The sequence below is a fragment of the Plectropomus leopardus genome, chromosome 8, assembly GCF_026936395.1.
Source record: "Plectropomus leopardus strain MGB_pleo_1.0 chromosome 8, ASM2693639v1, whole genome shotgun sequence".
Classification (NCBI taxonomy): domain Eukaryota; kingdom Metazoa; phylum Chordata; class Actinopteri; order Perciformes; family Serranidae; genus Plectropomus; species Plectropomus leopardus.
Window position 1 is genome coordinate 12,517,898 of NC_142183.1, and position 18,819 is coordinate 12,536,716.

Sequence of the window (18,819 nt, forward strand, 5' to 3'; positions counted from 1 at the left end):
AATTAGATTAAATCTCTCGACTTTCAGGAGGGCTTCACAGTGTGTCGCTTCAACAACAGTTTTCATGTTGCAGTAGCTGCATGCTCTGTATCCCATACCATGACAAAATTTTGAGTAAAGTAAAGGGATTACATGCATTAAGTTTAAATATTCAACCACCTCATTTGAGGTTCTTAATTTTCTCTGCTTAGTGATGCTCTGTCTGATGAATTATTTTACATTACATTTGACACATAAAACAGGCTGGGGATTAATTTGCTTTCAAATTATTGAAATTGTCGTCACTTTAGTTTCTGCTTCTCTGCAGCTCCCTTGCAGATATTTAGGCGCCGTACTGGGGGCAAGTCGTTTTTATCAATAAACCTTCATAATAAATTATTCACCAAACATTATTCACTGCCTCGTAGCTAAAGGGTTTAATCGAAAGAAGCACCCCTGTTGCTCCTGCTTGTTCTTTTCAAATGTATTTGCCATTTAAATATTGTGATTTTTCTGCAAGAAAAGAGAGCTTTCAGTATCGACTGTTCTCAGGCCCACACATCAACATTTTATCACATTTTTGCCCAGGAAATTATGTGCCTAATTATGATTTTACTCTCTTGTCAATGTGAAAATAGGGTTCAGTAATAGTCTCCTTGTGATTACATCTGAAATGCTATTACTAATGATATTAGGAGCAGCGACAGAGAGAGTTGCAAAGATGGTACTTCAGTGTATTTTGAGGAAATCAATTTTAACAGTGTGATCGATTCGTAAGTCAGTTTGTAGTCCTTAAAAAGTCAGGGAGTACACAAAGACTGACCTTCACTCTGGCTGCTGTTACAAAAGCAGCACGGACCTGCCAGGACTAATCCTACCTTTGAGGCGACCTGATGATGCACGTTCTCCACAATAATTAGATAGAACTGCGTATTGTGCGCTATAGCCGGTAAACAAAGTGCATTGCAAAATCAATAACAAGCAAAGAGAGGCAGTACATTTCTGATGAAATCAATGGTTCATTCAGCTCAGTATGCAGGACATTTACTCAAGGATATTTTGAGGCTGTCTACTTGGCATCTGCTTTGGTCATGTTCTGTGGCATTTTTCATGTCTTTGTCTTTTTAAGTCAAAGCAGAAGGATGAAGGACATTTAAGATACAACTCTTGTAAAAGTCTCATGAAAAAAAAAATACTCATTTAAATTTCTCCAACTGTCACAATGTCCACCTCAGTTGTGTAGATTCTTTTCTTCTCTCTCTTCACACAATTTACCAGACCACTCTGGTGTTATTTTTTACCTGTCAAACAGATGCCTTTGACTTTCCTTTTATTCCAGATTCTGCCCTCCTGTCTGCTTCACAATCCAGTGATGGTCTAAGTATTCAGATCCGTTACTTAAAGGAATACTTCATGCACAAAATGGCCATGTGCATTATTAGTATAGTTTTGAAGTTTTAAAGAGCTCTGCAGGACATTCAGTTTGACAGCACCATTCACGTCTTACAGTAAACAAGCTAATGGTGCTAATGCGCAACATGTTTTGCAGACCCTAGATAAAAGCCAGAGACTGTATCATATTAACTTGATGTGAGCTGTAAATTCACCACTTCTTCACCTTACGGTGCAATCTCTCCCTCCCTCCATGCCACTGCCTGCATGTCTGCAGCGGCAAAATCTGGGGACCAAAACAGCCCGAGAAGTACACTGCACAGAAAAAACGAGTGCTTGACTTGAAGCAATCTCAGTCCATGTGCTTTTGTTGGCAATATGTGAGGAGTTGGGATGAGAGTTGTTGCACAAAGACATTTTCACCAATACATGTGTGATAAGTACTGAGCATGTGACTAAAAGCTGAATTATACTGCACAAGTTGTTTACGAGTTTGTAAATGGACGTTTTGATGTAGTTTTGCTGTTGTTAAATGTAATCCCCAGACAATCAATAAATCAATATGTTTGCCATTTTCTGAGGAGGCACATGAGAAAGTAAAATTCAAATTCAAGGTAACACAAATTCAGGATAACACGGCATGACCAATTGATTTACAAATGGTCATTTTTAGGGTGAAGTGATCCTTTAAGTCCAGTGCTTGAGTAATTACCCTTAGTTTCATTTCACCACTTCTGCAACCACCTGCACCTCATTGCCTCATCAGCCCTGCAGCACATATACCAGCCCCTTCTCTCCAGTCAGATGTCAGATTGTTGTAGCTTGTTGCCATGTTGCTTTGCTGTAAAACCACCCGTGCCCACCTGCCTGCCTGTAAGTTTATTTGTATCTTCAACTGTTCATAAAATCATTGAACTGTCTCTATCTACCTCTACCATCAACAACTGGAACATGTTCCAGAAAAGACTGAATCACTTTTCTAAATGTATTGGAAAGATTAATGTGACTTGTGTCATTACTGAGTCATTTAGACAAATACTGAGTAATTTTCTTTTTATTGTTATATTGATTGAGCAGTGATTGACTTTTAGCCACGCTAGCGGCATGGCTCTTGGGATTGCAATGTCAGTTGGCTGGTGGGTTGGTACACAGTTTTCATCCAGACTGAATTATCCCAACATCTCTATGTACAGACAATCATGCTGCTAAGATGATGAATCCTCATCACTTTGGTGATCTCCTGACATTTCTCCTAGTGCCATGAGGTTGAAAATTGGATTTGGTGAATGCTGTAGGATGGATTGCCAAATTTTGATTTGTCAAATGCATGGTTTAGGACCAAATACCTGCAAAATCATGACATTCCCATCAGTATCAGTTTTACTTTTTAATCTAGCGCTAATTAGTGTGTTGGTATGATATGACTAATGCAGCAGTTTCACCGCCACCTCCAGTTTTTTTCTGTTCTATATCCTTTCTGGATTACATTGCAGGAGAATAGTGTCCATCAACAGCACAATGAAAACATTGTCTGCAATTTTAAACTGCTACACGATACTTTATTACTAAACAGTCCCTCCAGGATTTCACCGGTTGTTATTTTTATTGCTGTGGCCTGAAATGCCTGATTTTGCAGGAGCTTTTCGAAAAAAAAAATGTTAAAGTTACAGTTACATAGGATGCACATCATAATGATGCATTTTCAGAGGAACTATTGGCATTAAAATAGGAAAAATATTTATTATTTACTCTATTCTTTGTCATATAAGTTAGAACAAGTCCGGGAAGGTTCAGAAACAGCAAGGTCAACAAGGTTGAAATGGGCTGACCTGAGTGTAAAGACAGTGATCGACAGCAATAGACTAAATTACAGAAAAGAGAGAGACACACTGTGTGTCCCTCATGCCCACCCTAAGGTGAGAGAAATATGTCACAGGGATGAATTTGCAATAGCAAACTTGCATGCATTCACATGTTGCCACTTTTTGCCAACTGACGAGAACAGAAAGTTAGCTGACTGTTAGCTCATGATCAATTTCCCACAAAATCTTGTGCAAGTCTGTAAATCCATTTGAAAGTAATTTACTTTTTTGCAATAGGCCTCTCTCATTTACATGCTCTCTAACAGACACAAACACACACCTTCATACCCAAACACACTTGTCCTCCATGCCAGATTTAGGCCTCCTAAGGCAAACATTGTGGCCGCCAAAGGAAGGGCACATTTTTGGCAACCAATTAACCGACAGAGCAAGCTATAGAGCTGCTGGTCACAGCTGATAAAATAAATGAAACTTATTTTGGATAATACACACTTTCTGACTAATTGTCTTGTTAAAAGAAAGTGTTTTGCGGTAGTAGCAAATAAATGTTTATTGGGTTGAACTGCAGTTTATCAGTTGTTGCATTTTGCAGAGAAACATTGAAATCAATTAGACTTAAAAACTCACCATTTGTGTCAGTAGCAGTTTCTGAAAAGAGTGTTTACTGAACTGTTGAATAGCTGAGAGTCGGTTTTTAGCTCTCTGTCCCTGCCACTCATTCTGATTTACTTCACCAGTTTTGCTGTGTAAGGTCCAGACAGAGTGACCTTTGATTGGGTGTTTTCTCACTTATAAAGTAAAAAACATCTGCAGGTTATTTATGATGTTATTTATGAAGTACTTTTTACAGAGTAGAAAAGCAACACAAAATCACACAAAAGTCTTCTTGTCATACATGAAGTGATGATGTGGACAACCTTCTTATCAGCTCACACTCATCTTTCATGGTTCACATGGTTGCATCTGTGTAATGGATTCAGGCCTGACCTTTTCACATAAAGCTAAACTGTGATGCCAGAAATGCTCCTGGAGCTTTAATAAGCCAAATCCACCATGCACCAAGCAGTTTGCACCTTTAAAGCTTAGACCTGTAAATCAGATTGGTATACATCAAACCCTCAAGTTTTAATGTGCTCCATTTTGTAACCGAGCACTTTCCTCTGATTCTGAAAGAGTAGAATCAATTTTGTCTTTTTTGAAAGGGGCTCTCTTTAATTTTTCATTTGAGGTTGAAAAATTCAGCCTGCGTTTTCTTTGAGACACTGCCTCTGTATTACCTGAAGAAATTATTCCGTATGGGAGTTCAATACGTTTCAGGTTACAACGAACCTGCAAATTGATTTCTCTGGGTGGGTTTGCAGCCTGGAGCACTTTTTTTTTTTTCTCTCTTTGCACTAAGAGGAAAAACAAATATTGTCACACACACTGTTCGACTTCTTTGTTATCACATGAAATGCATTCTTATATTGCTCTATTTGATAATGGAAATAAGCAATAGCCTAAGGCGAACAGGTTATCAAGTCATATTATTCCATCTGGTCATGCAGAAGGCAATAGAGCCAAGGAAAAGGTTGTATTTCCTCCCCTTTAGTTAAACTCGTAGCAATATTTGTTATGACAGCAAAAGACCGCGTATGACGTTAAAGGTCCAGTGTGTAGGGATTAGGAGGATATATTTGCAGAAATGTTATGTAATATTCATAACTATGCTTTCATTAGTGTATAAGTACCTGACACTGAGAAATGGTGTGCTTTTGTTACCTTGGAATCTACATACAATCTACATATCTACATACTAAGAGGGTCCCCCATGTTGTTCTACAGTAGCCCAGAACAGACAAATCATACACTGGCTCGACATACGGCCATTTGTGTTTTTTCACGTTAGCCCGTTATTCTCCGACATTCTCTGCAGATGATTGGTCAGTGGCCTGTGAAAATACGATGCGCTAGGAACCCCCCTGCATCAGTGTTAGGCGTTGAGGCTCAATTTGTGGTCGTTGCATCCATCGTCTTTTTTCAGATAAACTTCCATTTTTACAAGAAATGTACAGTTTGTGCTCATTAAATACACGCAGTAGAATTAAAAATTTACTTAGAATGTAGGTAAAACTAAAAAAAATTTTAAAAAAAAGGTTTACTTTCTAAGTTTATGCAATAAAAGCACATGGTTAAGTTTAGAAAAAAACATGATTTGCCTTAAAATAAGAATGTGTGTTACTAACGTAAGGTAATATGTCACTAGCAGAGTATGTTAAACATGCTAGCACACTGCGTTATTATTAAAACTATTCAAATGACTTTTAGTTTCACACGGGAAACAATCAGTTGGCTCGTGATTGAAAGTCAGAAGTTTGTTGGATCTATCCATCTTCCCTCACATGTGCCCAATATGGTCCTTCTCGCTCTTTATATTATGGCGGTTGCTCTTGATTGATTTGACATATTTGCTTAATTGTAAAATTACGACTTCCAGGTCTGTCACATGATACCATGTGGCCCCAAAAGACCTTTTTCAAACGGTTTACATTGTAAAAGAGACATCTATAAATCAATGGGTACATTTTTTTAAGCATCACAATCCCTGCAGTATGACTTATTTCGCTATCGGGATTTGATACTTTAAGTCTGATAACATTTTGAAGGTCTAGAAGAGCTACATGATTAAATCCTTTTATCCCCATTTAAGTTAGTGAAGGATTAAACTAGAAGTTAGCTGCTTGGTCAGTGAAAGTCTTGAGTACATCTGCTCTATGGGCCCAACGATGTAGATGCACAATCCAGGTAATTTTGCGCACTGAAATCAAACTTTTTTGGCTTCACGAAACTGGGCCCCAGTTCTCTTTATAACTACATGCATGGCCCTTTAATAGACAGAAATAGAGATGCAAGCAATAATAGGTTCTCTCAGAATTTCTGAATGGTCACACAAGAAAATGTGGTCTATGGGATGCAGTAATGAGTTTTTTTACCAAACAGCATCATCATGGTAAAAAGGCGGCAATGATGTCGAGACGTGTTGAGGAGATCCAGTGATTGTAACTCCATGTTCCCATTCTCCAAACACCCACACCCCCCATTGTTTACAGACCTGTGAAATCTCTAACATGCTAAAACTGAGGTTTCAGCTCATTACCTCTGTTACACTTCACTGGTAAGCTTTTTGACACTTTAATCAAATGGCAAAGGCATAATTGGATTCAAATGAGATTTTAACCTATTAGAATAAATTTCTGTGTGCTGGAAGATGCTAAAATTTTAATGCTTAGTTCTTTTCATATTAAATGCTAATGAGGAATTGGCAGGTCAAAGCGGAGCCAATTCACAGCTCTTTAATTATCTGACACAGAGATTAAAGGTTGTGACTGCTATTACTCTCAGCAAAAATGTTTTCTTTGCATCTGTGAGTTTTTAAAAAGTTGTTTAAAGACGGACTACTCCCACCTGGTTTTGAAGATTAGAAGCCCACTTCAGCACGGGGCATCAAAATTCATCTAGTGTGATTCAGTTATTTAAGGGAGACGAAACAAAACAAACATGCACAGACATTTTTGGCATTCTTTGAACTTGGATAACCCCCGCCTGCTTTGCTTCACAACATTTTCTTCATGAGAAGTGCAACATCAAAAACCTACATTTAAAGCGCTCTGCCTCTTCTCCCTGGTGAAACAAACAAGGGGCAAAAAGGTGTTATTCTAATGAGCTGTCTGTTTTTAGTGAGGCGCTCCAGTCAGAGATAAAGATGATGCTTTTATATAATGTTAAATACTGAAGAACTTCAAATGTGTATGCAAGTTTTATCTAGAAGACAGAATTAACCAGTACTGTTACTTTAGACTAAAGATCAACAAAAGGAAAACTGACCTCTCTGATCTCGACATAATTAAAGCAGCACAACATGATTTTTTGACCACTTGGTGGCAGCAGAACAAGCTGTAAACACAATATTGATATATTGGTCTGAATATAAAATGACTCCCCATTTTCAGACAGCACTTTTTTGGAAAAATGACTTTTTAAAGCTATAACACATTCACAAGGAGAATGTATTATATCAAGGAGAAGGGAGTTGTAATGCCTGAAGTCTTTTCTCTGGAGAAAGTGAAACATGAAATAACGACTAAAGCAAAATTCCACATTTGTCTATCAAACACATAATTTTCCTGTCAGGCTCTCAAAGCAGACAGAATTATTTTTTCAGTTAGCGTTCGTCTTTTTTGTCTGATGAACTCCTCGTCATCTGTGATCGTGGTAATTCTTGGCTGCTTGATAGATGATTCAGTCCACCATCTGTTTCTGCAGTAAAGACGTCTTCAGAGGCTTTGGGCTAGTTTTCAGTTGTCATGAATTTATTCTCTCTGTGGCAGCAAAACACAACACACAAGCCTTCAGAAACTGCTGTAGATCAAACCAGGCTAATGAAACACCGACTCTAAAGCCCCCTCTGCACTGGACAAATAACCCATTAACATCTGGCTGTTGTATTCGATGGGAAAGGTTACAATAAGCGTTCACTTCCAGGTATTTATCAGCTCCGAATGGCAGTGATGGAAACCTGAGACTCAGCAGATGCACTGATTTTAGCCCCTTTCCTTGCAATGTGCAATGGCGGGTTGTCACAAAACACTGTCCATCTCTGTCCAAGCCATACTCGATCATTGCTCAAAATATAGTCTGCGCAGAGTTTGAGAGATATACTAAGTAAGCAATATAAAAAAAGAAGAAGCCACCGTAACATTTTCACTGGCATCCATGCTGCTTTCTGGCATGTACGAGACATTGAATGTAACACATCAGGACAAAAACTGGGGCTGGAAAAACATTTTCACCAAACTTCAGATGAGTGGTATATTGTCACTTTTCTCACTCCTAAGAAAGAAATATCTGGCTGTTTAGATATTGACTATGTTTACCAGCTACTCGCTAATTTGTCTCTCTGCTCTTTGTTGCTGTGTGCTGTGGATTTATCAGAGCATTTTCACTAAAAGCAGCGTATTGCTACAGGATAAATGGGAGTGCTAATTGTAAACACAGAACAATAAAGTTGTGGGCAATAAAACTGAAACAATGAGCAGAAAGACACTAAAGCTAGCCATAGATCTGAGGGGATCTGCCAGCCCTGTCACCAAAAAAAAAAAGTTGGCATTGTCAGTTTTTGAAAACCACAAATATGTAACAGTTGCAAGTTTTATATCATATCAACCTTTCTAAAGAGTCATAAATCTTATTATAATATATTAGCTGACTTTGTTATCGGTTGGTCGAGGGGATGGTGGGTGGTGTGACATCAAGGCGAGACGGCTATTTGAGACCAACAAACCTGATTGTATTTTAGTGAGACAACAGCAGTATTTTCAGTCGTGATTGTGTCACCGAAACCATATTTGAAAACATTTTTTTTCCCTGACCAAAACCAAGTTATTTTTGTGCCTAAACATAATCGCACCATAATCACAGTGTTGCTGAGATGTAAAATTTCAGCCTATCTGCACCGTACAAATGTTCATTACTATAAGCGATTCCTTTTCACATCAAGCATGGTCATCGCATCCATTGTTAATATAAATATATTGATGAGTGCAGCTTTGAATGTCGAGTGTCACTTTCATGTCCATTTTTTAAGGAGCCCTTTAAAATACATACCCATGTCTTATCAAACCAAAATGCCACTTTTAACATGAATTTTCTGAAATCTTTTCCACTTTGTACATGAACTTGAAAGAGGAAATCTTGATGACAGTGTGGAAAAGCGTTCAGCTCTCACAGCAGGGTTGAACACCTGACAAATGGTCTTCGGTGAGGACATTTTATGACAGTCAACTATATATTTAATATCTATACATCATGAGCAATGGCAGGGAATGGAAAAGTGCATGTTTCATGCAGTTGTAGTGACACACTGGATGAGGTGTGAGTAGCGGGGGGTAGCTGGATGGCACAGCCCATTACTCAGGAGGAAGTGGACAGTAAATAAAAGGGTGTGGTGGCACCCGCTGAGCGTCCCCTGCTGAGTCTCGTCTTTCACATTTTCAGTCCACCCTGAGTGTTGTGATGCAAAGCTCAACACAGACGTAACAAAGAAAGATGTGATGTTTATTTTTGAAGCTCCTGCAGAGACTGCTCATAGCGATGACAATAGGAGTTTTAGAGAAGATCGGGAGAAAAAAAAGGTGAGGGAAAAGCGCAGGAGCTCAACTTGCTGGTGTTGATCCTGGTACATCTTCTTCAAACACCAAAGTCCCCTTACTCCAGCACAAGCATATGCATTGTGCATCATGTATACTCACACAAACACACACTCGTACACACACACCTTCACGCTTCAGCCCTCATAGACTGGTTGCCTCCCCTCCAATACCATCCCCACATCTCACAGATTATTATTCACTCTTGGCTTCTCGGCAGGCCCTTTGTTTCCAAGGCAACAAGACTTAGTGGATGTATTGGGTTTGCTGTAGTCTAGACAATCAGCATTTTTAAGGTTTCATAGCTTGATGGCAAAAAGTTGAACTGAGACAGACACATTTTTCAATGTGCTGAACAAGAAAGCACATGGCTTTTTAATGATTGCTATTGATTATACTTAACTCAGCACAGTATTGATAGATATGCGTTGTCACGCTTGTTCTCTGATCACAGGGGCTCTGCTGGCATCTCGGGTCACAGAAATTTGCATGTGCGTGCTCAGACCATCACAGCAAACCTTTTCGAGACTATATGAAAAGACTTGAGATGTAGCCTGATTATTGAACTCGCTACTGTGACACTGACATGTCAACAGCATCCTGACAACATTTTCATTTGCAAAACTTTTTGCCCTTAACCCTTTGAAACCTACGCAAATTGGCTTGATTTCTTTCAAAAACATGGGGAAAAGGCAATGAACAATGAAAGAAGACATGACCAAATATTTTCAAGAAATAAGTTAAATGTGCAAGAAAACTACCTGAAAATACTGTGTTTTTTTTAAAGGGTATGACCTGAAAAAAGTGCTTAAAAATGTATAATCATTCTATAACCATTTTAAATATATAATTATGATTATTATTAAGCTTTTTAATTTTTCTCTAGACATTTTCCGCTAGTTTTTTGAAAATCATTTCCTAAATCTGCTAAAACTTCACTCATACTGTACCTGCATCATCTGTTATTTGGATTTTATCTGCATGTTTAACTGTGTATATGTTTAACCTGTACATATTTCACTGTATTATATGACTTTTTTTTAACTCAGTGTTCTGTGTTTTTAACAATTGAATATATTGTATTCTTCATGTTGTATTCTTTTTATTATTGTAGGATGCCAATTAACATCAGATAGAGTGACACCCAATTAAAACTGGATTTTCTGCTAACACAGATTCATTTACATTTGTTTGAATGTGACTTACTGTAATGTACATTGTCCCTTTGGAATATGCTACATACCTGACCCTAACCAAATTTACAATCTTGTCATATAATGTGCTTGTAAATCTAGTCAATTGGAAGGTGGACAAAACAGAAACAGCTGTAAAACATTCAGCTTTTTTATCATTTAAAATGCTGGACTGTGCTTGTGAACTGTGAATAGTCTATACCATACATTTCCCCCTGTCCCTGTGAGCGGCAAAACCTCAACATGAGGCCCTATATAACCAAAGACAGTTCTGCCCAACACTGAGGAACTGTTCTGTGGATTTTTCCCTTCAGCTGGTTCATTTCTGAATATGAGGATACCTGCATGAGAATGACTGTCAGCCTCACCTGTTTTATTCAGGTCAGAATTTGAAATATGGAAGGGAAAGTAAAGAAGATTTCTTGGCCATGGCATGTTTGGTAATGTATCAGCTACAGGGCATCAAGCTCTCACTTCCAACTCATCAAATACTGCAGCTTTGGTCAGTGGCCCGACACTTTAGACTATGACACTCATAGTTCCCCTCTAGCCTCAGTTTTGGTTGTGTCCGTTTCATTACATACATGCATCGGCTGTTGGCTGTTTCTTTTTACTATTGCACATTTGCAGCCCATTCTCACTCCAAACTTGTGAAATACCATCGCTGTCACAGTGCTTTCATGGTTAAATCCTGATGCCAAAAGGCACCGTTAGTGTGCGCCTGATACACCGCTGGACAGCATCAGTTGAGAATGTGGACCAAAGCGGTCACATTGTTATTATACACTGCTGGATGGCAGGACGGCAGGACGGCACCTGCATATCAGACTGATATATGGACAGGCGGTGTCACTTGAGAATATGGCGAGACGATACCTGTCATGTGCACATGATACGCCACAGAATGCCATTGTTTTGAAAGACTGCCTGTAACCACAACGTAATTAAGGAGCACAAGGGCACCGATAGGATGGGTAGGACAGATGGTGGATGGGAGCAACAAAGCCCAGACTTTCACGTAGGAGCCCATTGTTTGATGCCAGTCTGAAAGTTTTTTCCCACATCTTACCATGCGCCTTCTTCCCTAAACCTACCAGTTTGTGCCAGCATGCACTTCTGTTGATGTTTCGGCGTTGGTTGCCATATGCTCATGTTGTCTAAACATAACCATGTGCCACGTTATCCCACCATGTGCATTTATTGACATCACACCAGCGGCATCCTGAAACGTAAAGAGCAGACACAGATGGATATCCTAAACGTAATATGTAGATGTGGAAGTCCACTGAAAAGCGGCAACATGTGACGAGTTGGAATGAGAATGTGTTGATATATGCTTGGTGAGAAAAATGGAGTTTGGTTGTTTTTTTCTCTCAATTCATTAAGTGTAGCAGTCTTCTATAGTTGGAGTCCAAGATCAGTGTACCAAGCTGACAATAATGGTTAAAACTTTTATGTGAATGTCGGGGCTAAGATGTTTATTTCAGGTGGCTCACATACCACCTTGTTGACAGAGGCTGCCAACACACCCTATATACGTATTACTGGGCTGACGTGTTACACGACCATCAACACCTCTGTAAGTTAAAGCAGAGTGGCGTTACGACTCAATCTTGAAGGCCACACACCACCTGCTCTCTTACAAGGCAGGTCACCTCTGCACCTGTGGGGGAGGTGTTTGTGATTACTGACACAGTCCCTACAGTGTGCCTGCAAAAGTTAATTTCCCTTCTGCTCTGCATCTGAAGTGTAGCATTCCCACTGGGTAAAAAAAAGTTACAAGAATTTAGCCTCACAATACAAAACGTGCCATTTATTACTATTTCAGTGAACTTATGCCCCTAGATGCACCATTTCAGTAACTTCCTCAATGTACAGTAAGCATACAAAACAATCAGTGGCTGTGGGAGACAAGGCCGTAGGTGGAGGTACATGACACTACTTTGGCAGGGGAAAAAAGAGAGGTCATCACCTGCAGTTTTCTTTTAGCAGCAACACATCACCGGCCTCAGCAGGGAGAGGGAAGACCAGCAGTGGGGGATCTGATATGAGGACAGCAGGACTGGGCATGGGAGACCTAGTACCACACTCGCAGTAATGACATCGCCGCAGGAGAGCAATGTAAATGCTTCCAGTGTTGCTGTCACCTCAACGTGGATAAGAGCCAGAGGCATGTGATGCATGGCCTTTAGGCTTTGAGCCAAGATGTTGGAGCTGATGTCCATTGTGGAGTGCTGAAGAAAAGTCTGTTTAGAGTGGTGAGGCCCCTGGACCTTACACAGTTTATCCTGAGGATTTGCATGCACATCTTAGCATTCATGCACCCAAAGGACAAAGTCTATAGTGAGTGAAAACTGAAACACAGTAACAACACATCACCTTTTGCATTTGGCATTTCCAGGAAAACTTATAGTTTACCATCACCATCTCAGGGTGCTTAAAGTCAGAACTGATAAAACAATTAAATGCCTATAAGAAATTTGAGAAAGAAATCAAGCCTCTTTCAGAGAATGGGAGAGAGGTGATAAAACATTGTTACCGAGGTCGGTGTGGTAAGACATTCTTGATGAATTGAAGTCTTAAGGGTCCATATTTAACAGAAAAAGAAATCTATAAAATACATCTGTTTACAAACTTACACACAACTCATACAGTAAGTCTCATTTATTCAGTTATATGCTCAGTACTTCCCAACAGACCACCTTTTCTGAAGGGGAGCTGAACTAAAAGTGAAACTTATCAATGCTCTCTTCAAAGCCAAAATCCATTGACAAAAAAAAGTAATTTTACCTCACTGAACACTGGAGCTGCTTGTCTACCACTACCTCAATCTGTACTTTGTTTTTGTTATTGTTTGACTTTGCTGAATGCAAACTAACCCTTTAAAACACCAAAGTCACACAGTGAATCGAACTACGGATCAAGGCAGCAGTAGACCAGCAGCTTTGGGTTTTAGCAGTGTAAATGTATTGTTTTGCCAGTACAGTCTGGCTTTGAAGAGAGCATTGATAAATGTCACTGACTCTCCTTCATAAAGGGCTGTCTGTTGGGGAAGTACTAAGCATACGACTGGATAAATGAGACTGGAATTATACTGCATGAGTTTGAAATCATGTTTTGATATTGTTTTGATGCTTTTAAATGTGAACCCCCTTTACTGCAGTTCAACATTTTTTTCATTCACCGAGGCATTAAGAATTCTTCACAAATTCAGCATAATGGGGTGAGTAATTGATATGCATTCCCTTAAAAGTCTCTCGTCATGTCTGAATTTTAGGCCTTGGAAATGCCACACATTTTAGCAGGTGCTATATTTGCATACTAGCTGACATCCCTGTTTGGTTATCTGACTTTTTATCTACTAAATTACGCCTTAAAATCAGATATGCACCATTCAGAAAATGATATCTGTTGTAAACAGTTTGTAAGTATAACAGCAAAACTTTTGGAGACTACTGAAACTCTTACCCAGAGATCTTTGAATACAAAGCAATGAGACTTTTGAGAGTATATATTTCAAACTGGCATTAATAAATCAAGGTTAAATAATTATGGCAATAGTGTGCAGCATATGGTTATAATATCTTTTAATGAAACCTGAATTTATGAAATTACAAATATAAATTATGCATATTAGATGTAAGAGGTCAAACTCTTTGCTTGCATACTAATTTGGAGCAAAAAGGCAGCAGAAGATTTAGCAGACTGACAGGGTCCTGCAGGCCCAGCCTTCCTTTTGACCTGCCAGCAAAAACAAGCAAGATGAAGATGGAAAGGCTAACCTTAAGAGACATCACAAGCATTCATTATCATGCTGTCTTTGGCATTCTCCGGGATACGTGATATTTAACAAAGGGTCCTTTCTTTGCCCCACTTTTAATTAGCACAGAGGAAAATGACCTTTTGAATTGTCAAAGCCTGTGTCACCTCCGAGAAATTACATCTGTTTTTTGGCATCATATATAATGCATTGCAGCATTTAGATAAATATCTATAAATGTATATATAAATAAATAACTTCAAGTAGTGCGGTGATTACTTAATCATAGAAAACAAAACGTTTTTCACAGCTCTAATATTATCACAATTTTTGAGACATTTTCACACATTTGGGCAGATATACTGAAACTGAAAGATAATTTAAAGATAACAGGTACAGGTGCATGCTCGAGTGGAGTTTTAACTCTACTGAGTTAACAAAAATAAATTAGGACCTAATATACTGTGTAAAAATTAATGCCTAAAAAATTGAGGTAACAGTTTTTAGTCAGTTTTTTTATGATTATTTTTTGGGGCCTTTATTGCCTTTAAACAACAGGACAGTTTGAGCGTGAAAGGGGGAGAGAGAAAGAGGACGACATGCAGCAAAGTAGTAGTAGTATATAAATGGGCAGGTGAAGGAATAGAAAAGAGCGGCAGAGTGACTGTAATTTGAAATTAAATAAATCATGTAAAATAATATGATTTAATAAAGAATATTGACCATGATTTCTTGTAAGTCTTTTTGATTATTTTGAATGTGAAAACAATGTAAATAAATGGTTACTCGTATATATCAAACATTTTTACTTTATAGTTATGTCTCCAAACTGAGAGAAGATAGGGTGGGTTTTTATAGTGTATGCTGTGACCATAGACTGTAAATAAATGTATATACAGTCTCTGGCTGTGACACATTCAGTGCACAGAGCTGGGTGTGGTTAAGGATGTTAGCTCCTCCTTAAAGGAGCAGCCCATCAGTGCACACCTGCAGGTGATTACCTTGACTGCTTCTGCTGCTGCTCACTCAGTTGGTGAAACAGCACATGACTGAGGAGCACACCAAGAGGGATTTAACCAGATAATGCAAAATTATGTTTTGGAGAATCTCACTGATGATACTAGCAGTTGTTTGTGAAGATTAGAGACTGTTTTATTGATGATAACCTGCACTGCTTTCCCAGAAATGTGCTAATGTGTTAAACACCTCTGAATGTGTCAGAAGTTGAGGATATACCTGATCTACCTGACCTGTTGTGACAGTGAACCAGAAGGACCAACAACACCCAGTCTGCAGGTGCTGCTGGAGTAAGTCATGATGTCTGAACACCAACCTGCAGAGGAAGAGGAAACTGCTGGACTTGCTCAGCAGCAACAAACATGGCAGAAGATGTGGGAAATGAAGGCTCAGGACTTATTTTCCTAAAATAACAGGAGGAGAGGCCAAAGCATGGCTACCTGAGACAGTTTGCTACTGGTCAGAAGAGCTTCACTCACTGCTGTCTTCATACTTAGAGGCCCAGAAAGCCAACCAAGATGTACCACCTAAAAAGGTAAAGTTTTGTTTCTGCTTAAAGTAAATTTGCACTGCAGTAAATGTCTTGAATGAGTGCTGCAACTGCCTACAGTTTTATTCATGTTATGTTTCGGCATGTTTATTCAAGTTAAGTCATTTTAATCTAATGCAACAGCTGTAAGTCAGCAATGTTAGCTTGCTAACTTAGCATTAGCTAACTAGCTAATTAACTTAACGTTAGCTACTGTAGCTAACATTATGTGGTGAATTCAGCATGTGCTGAGCACAATTAATGTTTTTGTAACATTATACATTTACTGTACACGTTAGCTCGGTGAATAGGTTGGTTTTCGTCTTCTACTACTCTTTATTTTTGCTGGTGGGTGGCCACCAAGCAGGGCCGGCTCTGGTACAGGCATATAGGCGGTCCTCTAGAGCGCCACATGCTGGAGGGGCGCTGCTGGTCTAGCTCATAAAAAAAATCCCTGATAATAATTGCACAAATAAAGAAAGAAATAATAATCTCAGCGCCATAGTTAATTACTGCTGCTGGCTGCTTAGTTCTGCTCTTTCTACCTGCTAAGTAAGTTAGAAATTGTGCTGAAATTAGCTGATCAATATGGACAAATAATTACTCATATTGTTGGGCATGAGTTACTGTTTAATTGTGGTGCATCCTGTTTTATTTTAGTAATGAATAATCACAACTAAGAAATAATTGATGCACTGCAGCAGGTGTTTGTCCTACACTCTGCTGCAGGTACATGTTTTTGCCTGTGCAGTAATCGGCTAATGTACTTTATAACTGTCCAGATGCACTCTGGTGACTTTTGCAGAAGCTCCTAGTAGCTGATAATCTGCCATCTATCTCTCTGAAGCATGTAAATTTAGCCAATGTCATCATTATTATTGTTGTTGTTGTGATTACTGAAGTGGTTGTGCTCTTCGGGTGCACTGTTTTTACCCTCTTTGGTTGCGCTCGACCTGACAAAACTTTTTGGGTATGCACGAATAAATGCAACTGATAAACAACATAACATTTTCATATAGAAAGCATTTTGATCTTTTACAAATAATCTTTTTAGTAATGCCAAAAATTGTAATTCACACCTATATCTTGCCCCAGTGAAATGAATTGTGCACCAGCTATTGAGCCTTTCGGCAAAGTGCAGACCAGATTTTGCTGCGTATGTGTTGTACCTGAATGATTGTATGCAATATGATGCTGTGACTTCTTGTCTTTTTAACCTTCTTGTCAGCAACTAGCTTAAAGGTGCACTAGTGTCCCCCTCTATCAAAATGGTGTTGAATTTTTGCTGCAGCCTTTTGGCAACTTGGCTTTTTTTTCAAATTCTGATGCACTACTGAGAGAGCAAACTCGGCACAGAGGTAAGAGCAGATTTTAGTTGAGGAATTGTAGAGCATCAACCAAGCTCATGACCACAGGAGACAGAGGCCCACAGGAGAATGTTTTCTTTTCTCAGTTTCTCGTGATAAATATTTTCTTGCAGTAACAGAAATGGGCTGTGAGAAATAATCCCCAAAACTAATTGAAAAGGGATATCATAACCAGCATTTTTTTATGCTCATGCCAGTCTTCAAAAATAATAATTCTGAAACATTTCCAACACAATCAAAGTACTAAAATGTCAAAAAGTAGTGAGAGTAATGGTCACTCTTTGAGAGCAGTGACAGAACATGTTTTTGCTCTTTATTTTCTCTATTTGGTGAGAAGCCAAGGAGACATCCAGCTGTTTCGGCTACATACACGCACGCCTATATGCATGTGCGTGTGCACATACATGCATCGTCTCCCATAGAAATAATTATTTTCCCTCCTGGCTCACCTCTCGCAGCCAACCTCCAGCACTGAATCAGTGTCAGAGCAGCAGAGGAAAAAGGCTCCGAGCTGTCTCCCTCTCGTGCTCTCTTGGGCATTAACCGGAGTGTGAGTTGTGTCTGATGGACAAGGCAGAAAAGGAGGTAGAGAAAATCCCCTGTTTACTTAAATAGCAGCAAGAGCCTGCGAGCAGGATGGATGAGGAATGGACACAGTGTTGAGGAAGTCAGCAAGCCAACAAACATGCCCGCTCATCCAGACACATTTCCTTTTCACGTTAGCCCTTAAGCTCACGGCTACTTACCTGAAGACTTTTCACTGCAGTTTGTCTGGACAACGAGGGGGAATGGGAGGAAGTAAAGGGTAAATAAGGTACAGGGAGGATAAAGATTAATAATGATCAGGTGCTTTTGTACGTGGTGGAAGAAGAGTACGAATATTACTATGTAAAAATTAAGGCAGCAATCATAGTATATATCTGTAATTAATATTAATAAAAATCTTCTATGCTATGACAGGCAACCCTACACCACTGTCAAAAATAATTATTGGCAAATGTTATCATAATTCTAAATAAACTTTAAAAATTGTCATTATTACCACGACTATTTGGGGTATAGCCTACTGCAGTGCTGTGTGTGGTTTGGTTGTTCTTAGTAAAAATGGTATTTTGCAAGTATATTTGTCACACAGCCAAAATGTAGTCTTAAGTTTCAGTCATTTTTGTTGTTATGCATTTTTCATGAATGTGTTCAGTAGTCGCTTTCATTTATTGTATTTTCGTATAGTATACTATATAGATTTACCTGCTTGTGATGAATAATATCAAAAGGAAATGTGTGTGTGTGTGTCCCTGACTGTTGACTTCATGGCCTTGGGAAGAAATATCTAAGTACTTAATTAAGTCCTACATTTGTCCTGCATATGTAAAAATTCAGGAAGACTATGAGCTTAAGTGTATTTAATTATAAAAAGTAAAAATACATGTACTGCAGCATGCACAGGTAAAAGTACCTTAATTGCAGTATGCATGTGCATCACTGTGTTAATAGCATTTTTAGGACTGTGATATTTAGGAGTTCTGATAACATTATTATTATTTTTTTTTAACATAACCAACCTTGTTAAAGAA

General features: G+C 38.8%; 2 long non-coding RNA genes across 4 annotated transcripts in view; both read left to right on the top strand.

The window, feature by feature from the left end:
• The window catches only part of LOC148188865 (uncharacterized), a 45,464-nt gene extending 30,404 nt beyond the window's left edge, over positions 1-15,060 (top strand). The window contains exon 3 of one of the 3 annotated variants that reach the window (XR_015777221.1): positions 12,562-15,060. This is a non-coding gene — a long non-coding RNA (uncharacterized LOC148188865). Of the gene's footprint in view, positions 1-1,318; positions 2,294-9,833; positions 10,779-12,561 lie in introns of those variants that run through there. The other 2 variants (XR_015777220.1, XR_015777222.1) reach the window with 2 other exon arrangements.
• Positions 15,061-15,344: 284 nt separating this feature from the next.
• LOC148188866 (uncharacterized) overlaps positions 15,345-18,819 on the top strand; it is a 142,302-nt gene continuing 138,827 nt past the window's right edge. The window contains exon 1 of the long non-coding RNA XR_015777223.1: positions 15,345-15,884. This is a non-coding gene — a long non-coding RNA (uncharacterized LOC148188866). The remainder of the gene's footprint in view (positions 15,885-18,819) is intronic.